At 38.5% G+C, this 6,595-nt stretch overlaps 1 pseudogene; it reads left to right on the forward strand.

Moving 5' to 3' along the window:
* Positions 1 to 965: 965 nt before the first annotated feature.
* On the forward strand, positions 966 to 6,104 carry LOC149138111 (uncharacterized; annotated as a pseudogene).
* Positions 6,105 to 6,595: the final 491 nt, after the last annotated feature.

The raw sequence follows: 6,595 nt of genomic DNA on the forward strand, positions 1-6,595 counted from the left end.
GGCGAGGAATCCACCAATAGGGTCAAATGGAAACCAAGGTATTGCACAAATCCCAATGTGTGGTAATGTAAGATGACATCGAACACAAGGGAAACTACTCAATCAAAGACCCATAATGTTGATAGATGTTGAGCACAAGGTCACCTATCAATGATGTAAATAGGGCTAAGGTGCAACTCTAGGACTAGTCTCATAGCAATTTTTCGAAGTTGATAAGAGCATACCCTCCAGTAAGAAGTCAATGGGGACCTTCTTAACCAACACGAGTAAAGGACCATGTCATTGATGTGATGATGAGAATAACTTAATAGACTGGTATGGTTGATAGAAATGAGTCAAGAGACACCACAAAATGGACGACAACAGGTTTACTTCCCTTTAACAAAAGCACAACTTGATGTGACTTTATGGCAACATAAAATAATTTTGTATAAGTTCGTAATGCAGGAGGCATTAACAAACTCTCCATATGATTGGAAGAGATAACCAACTAGTGGAGGACTGACTTAAGAACAAGATTATGGCTTCCCTAAAGTCAAACTAAGTCCCATCATGATGGAGGAAAGACTCATTTAAGTGCTTTGTTAAAGGGAAAGGTAGGCAATAATGAAGTGGTGGACCTTAAGCAATAGGTAGTAGAGCTTCAGTTGAAGATAGAAACCCACATTTGTGTAGTGCTCATGCCAGAAAATCCTCAAAATCCTACAGAGCATCTTGCTAAGACCCTCATCGAGCTAACAACTCTTAGAGGGGGAGCTCAAGAAGGTATAGATGGATTTGGAAAGGACCAATGAACCCTTGCACAAAAGGAGAAACAACTTGATACTGCCAAAACTATTGCATAGCTGATCAACGAGAATTTGCAGTCAGCTAATAAGGAGACCACAGAGCTCAAAGAAAGACTGAAAGGGAACATGTCGCTCCTCTAGGAAAAGCAACTGATATGGGATGAAATAATAGAAGAAATGAAGAACTACTGGGAGTACATAGCTCTGATGGCTGAGCATAAAATTATAATCAAAGACTATGAGTTCTTCATCTTGTCTGCCAAAGAGGATGGTGAAAAGGATGCTCAAATTGCTAAGAAATTCATCGAGTTTGTTAATGAAAATCCCCTCAATGAGTTGAGGGCTATAAATGTGGTGGATCCGGTGTCTGCCATCATGGAAATCTATAAGGTAGTCCAAAAAGAAGAGGCCAGAGTTAAATATGAAGAATTCTTGGAGGTAGTACTCAAGGATGTAGCTGCCTTCAATTCATAGTTTGTGCAGAGGGTCCGCACAGGATTGGCCAAATGTTGGGACCTTATGGGAGTATTAATCCCTTGGGAGAAATATAGTCAGATGCTAGTAGAGGCCAAGAGTAGGGTTGATTCATCTGATGAGAAGACTGCCACCTTGAAGGGTAAAATTGTGGTCAAATATCCGAGGAAGGAGTTCCAACTGCTAGGGTTGGTGAAGACTTTATTTCCTCCCAGGCTAAATTATGTAGGGCTCACAAATCTCAATATTTCCTATCAAGTGTTCTTTCGTGCTCCTCTACCTAGTCCAACGCTATGGTAGAGATGTGATCAATTCATCAACCCTCCACTACTTCAGATCATCAATCCAGTGACTCTTCCTCCTTAACCGGTCTACCACAACTGAAGATACTGCTGATTGTGTCAATCATGAAACTTTCCTATTCTATGTTTTATGTAAATATTTTATTTTCAAAGAATTAATGCAAGTTAGTTAGGATCTGACTAGTACAACTGTGCCACTACAACACACTGAAATTTTTGTTATGATGATTCACTGTAAAATAAAGAAATAATATTTTGTAAGGGTGCTCTTACTCAGGCCCTACAAGAAAGAGTTATGAAACAGAACCAAGTGTTCTGAATTTTTCTTCAAGAAGGGAAGCTCTACAATTGTCAATGAAATGTATGGTCTGTTGAAGATTAATGAAAGCTTTCAGTGATTCTGGCTCACATGTTACTGTAGTATGTATTTTCTTTTGTGTTATTCCATATAACTTCACTATTATTCTCAGATTACGTGTAATCATAGCTATTGGACGTATTTTTGTTAAATTACAGATTCGTCTATGTCTCTGTTGATTTAAGATGCCTATGACTGATAAAAATTGACTTCCTTAATATGCGCTACATGTAATCTAACATGTCATTTAATTATTTCTTTCATATGTTTCACGCTGAAATCTAATGCATTGGATTCTTAACTAAGCCATGTGTATTTAGTTTCATTCCTTTATATTTCTTCTCTCCCATTCACTGCAACGACTGATAAACTACATGTTCATGTGATGTTGGCCACCAAAGCTGGGCCTTAATCCTTCTATGAGTATTGTCTTGTTGTCAGTATTGTATTCCTCCTCTTAAAGAAGGTCCTAAACCAATATTTTTGTCTTAAATGTGTTAAATATTGAGTGTAAAAGAAAAATCTCAACAAATCCTACAAACACTCATCAAGATGTCCAAGGCACTAGTCTCTCCTCAACCCAGGGGCTGTCTCTAGGAGTAGCAACATCTTCTAGCGCCATTACTGGGGAACAAATCAAAACATTTTCCTTGGGTACGAGACTTGTACACCCTTTGGTTAGGCGAGCAGAAAGGGGTGTGCATTGAAGATATCTCCCCTTGGAAACTCCACTAGTTTGAATCTCATTTTGAGCATCCTGGATTTCAAAATGCCTCACACTCGCTCTAACACTTCAAAACAAAGAACTCCTCCTGTATTTGATCCAAAAAAGATAATATCTAGGAGAGTCTGGAAAGAAAGAACTCCTATCACTCCGGGCTCAGTGATCTCTTACCTAGAAGTATCAACCTCCAACTCTTAGAAGGCTATAATAAATTGCTTTGAGTTTGTAACAACCCTGGTGAAAACTCCACATAAAAATATATAAATACCATGGATGATGGGACATGTTATCACCAAAATAGGACCCTGATAGGCTGCTGATCAGACTATCTCAGTGTAACTATTTCAAACCAATCTTTTAGCTAAGGCTTAGCCTCCTTAGCCTGAGAGGGCTCTCTGAAAGGGTTAATGATATTGATTAAAGATATGGATAGATGGCTAACTCTATGGTTTGGATTTTATATGTTTGTAGATTGGAAGATGGAGACTTGCTACCATTGGGATATGGAGTCAGTGACAGAGATAAGGACAACAAATAGCTCTTCTTATAAAACTGAGGCTTGTATATACTTAAATGAAAGAGTGACACATTCAAGAAAGTCTCAATAACTTGAAGTTCATAGGAGTCAGAGCATGTGGGCATGAATTTTGAGTAATGATACATCAAGGTATTCAAAAGGAAAGAATTTAAAGTGATAGATCAGAGTTTAATACCTACATGGAAGTCAGGGCATTCAGCATTTAAACATTCAGAACATAAACTCATATGGGACCACACAATTTATGAATGTATACAAGAAGTCAGAGCACATTCAGTGAATTCTGAGTGATTATACATCCATACCACTGTAAGAATTAAGGAAAGGACAACATCACATATTCTGAACATAAAAAATCCTTCATGAATCCTGAGAAGTAAGCATTAAGACTATGGAAGTAAAGCATTTCAAAGATAAAAGATGAAGCTCACTAAAGTACACTAAGAATCTCAGCTTCAGAAAAGTCCAACTGCTTCTGTATATATCAATCCCTGCATAGCATTTACAAAAGTAGTCTTTTTCTCTAACATTTTCCAACCCTTTGTACATCAGATGTTCTGCTATATATAGAGTTCATGTAGATTCCTTCCTCCAGCATGAGGGGAATTCGAATTCCTCCTAATTTGACACCTATTGACACTTAAAACTAACTATTTAATACAAAGGACAGCTAACTAGGAGTCCTAGAGACCTAATACAACTAGGAGTGTAACTCCTTATTATGATTAAAACAACCTTATCTAAACATTTAAAACATTCTTTGACACCTAAAACTCCATGAAGTCGAATTTGATGGTGCTCATAACCTTCCAGCTGGCCCTTGATGACTCATCCTTTTGTTGTTCCTAGAAACTAGGAGACTGTCCCTTGCTCTGTTCTGGCTGAAAAATAGGTCTTGGGACAGAGCTCATAACTTCTCATAAAAAATGTATTTCGAAAAACTGAAGGAGGCTTTTTTGAACCAATCCATGCTGAAAAAAAACCTATCTTGGTTTTTTGAAACACCTTCCCTACCACCCAGAATGTGTCTTTGAAAAACAGGTGTAAAACAGGAGATGAAAAACTGCACCTACAGCAGTTTCGTAGCGCAACTTTGGTCATTAATTTCTCTCAGATCGTAATGGATTTGAGGAAAATGAAGGAGGTTTTTCTAGTTCAGTCTGTTAGGAATAAAAACCTCTTTCCATTTCCAAAAATAGGCTTTCAGTTGCTTTAGAGACTTCCTGGAAGTTGACTAGTAAAAACAGGGAAACAAAACTCCTCCTTTTTTGCTTTTGGTCTTCCACAAGGATCTTCGAAATCAATTATCCCTGTTGTTCTTCATAAAATTGCATTGGATTATCTTGTTTTACATACACTGTAGACTTGGCCCATGTATATGTGAAAACAAACCCTTTAATGCTGCCCGATGCATCATGAACAAAACTAGCTATGAATAATGACCATTTTATAACACATAGATTTAGAGTTCATGAATGTCCTTCCTGTCCTTGTTTTTCCCTTGCTTGATGTTTATACCTTGTAAATAATCCCTTTCCTTGAATTTGGTAATCTCAAGGTTGGTAGACATCAGTTTCTTTTTTGACTTCCTTAAAGCTACATTCTTCTTCTTGAGTGCTAACTGCCTTACTTGAGTTGACATGGAAAACTTTGATGTATGCTGACCCTGAGCTTTGCCAAGTGCTTCTTATGCCTGAAAGGAACACGAAAGTGACCAAGAGCAAATCTTCCTTACATTCCCCATTTCTTTGAAATTTGTTTAGTGATAACAGGACACGTATTCGAAGCGGAATGGTGGGTAGGACATTTTAGTGGGTGTTCATTTGGTTGTTTATGGTTAAGGAAATTGGCAAAGGCATTAAAGAGGCAAAAATGTATTTTGGCACATTTATTAATGAAAATAATGGAAATTAGGAGAAAAAGGAGGTGAAAGGTCATAGGTTGCAAGTGAGGAGGAAAATGCAGGAAAATAATGGAAAATGAAAAAAATAGAGGCTGTTAGACTCTGTCTCATGTCAGAGATTGATTCTTCTTCAAAACCCTGTTTTGAAGAAGAAATCATTAATGTGTTGTTTAAATTTATGTAATTTATTCTCTAGCTCTTCAAAAGGCAGCAGCGACTTCAAAGCTCCTATCCCTGCACAAGCACAATTCAGAATATCATCAGTGAGCCAACTCAAGCGACCATCCAGACAGATGAGTTTTGCAGCACGCGCACTTTGCAGGATGTGTACATTGACAAGTTTGATCAGATTGACGAGAACATGAATCCTAGTTTGCTCATTATGAGGAAAGAATATGCACGGCATATAGCTGGGGTCCTTCAACAAGAGGAAGCACAGGTGTGGGCTCTTTTATATCACAACTCTGTTCACGGACTCAGCTTCAACACTTTCATGGGAAATTTAGCAGTTGGACGTGGACCAAGTATATTGCTGGTCAAGGACAAAGAAGGGTACATCTATGGAGGTTATGCTTCTCAGCCATGGGAAAGACACAACAACTTCTATGGTGACATGAAGTCCTTTCTTTCAGTCTATCTCCAAAGGCAGCCTTATATCGACCTACAGGGGCTAATGGCAATATGCAGTGGTGTGCTATGAATTTCATGTCAGCGAGTGTTCCTAATGGTCTTGGTTTTGGTGAGCAAGTAAACCATTTCGGACTCTTTTTGTCGGAATCGTTTGACTGGGGTCATTCATTTGAGTCTGTTACATATAAAGGTCCCCGCTTGACCAAAACGGCAACCATTTTCCCTGAAGTCATAGAATGCTGGGGAGTAGTTGTTAAAGGAAATGATCAGGAAACTCTAAATGCTGTGAAAGGCACAGTGCTGGAGCGATTCAAAGAAGATCGTAATTTGTTGAATATGATGGGGATTGCAAATTCAAGTGATCAGTAGACTGGATTATGCAGCAATTCAGTAGTGCAAAGATTGTGAGAAGGCTTCTCCAGGTGGCATATTTGATTGTGACATTTATGATTTCACTTATTTCACAGCTCTCCTCTCTCCCTTAGACGTCCCTATGTACTTTATGGTTACCCCTCGTCATTGTTCTCTTTCTGACACCTTAATTGCCAGCGGAATCCATTATGGATGAGACCCATAATTTTCTTTCATATGCTACCCGAGTTCACCCAATTGTAAATGATGGCAGGTGTGGAGCAAAGCATTGGTTTAGATGTGGAATATTATTGTAGACGCTGTGATAAAAAGACAAACCTGATGATGCTTGTTGCATCTGAATCTTTGGAAGTACGAGCTGATGTTGAGAAGAATTTGTGTCTTGCTTTACGCATCATACAGGGTACAAGGCAGATTGTGAGGAGGAAGCGGCAGAAGTCCCAAATGTAGGAATCCGCTTTCAAATCCCAAAAGAGGTGGTTTCATAGGCGAAATATTTCCATGGA

This window comes from Pinus tabuliformis, chromosome X, assembly GCF_031772625.1.
Source record: "Pinus tabuliformis cultivar Carrire ecotype Pingquan chromosome X, CPIR1, whole genome shotgun sequence".
In the NCBI taxonomy this organism is placed as follows: domain Eukaryota; kingdom Viridiplantae; phylum Streptophyta; class Pinopsida; order Pinales; family Pinaceae; genus Pinus; species Pinus tabuliformis.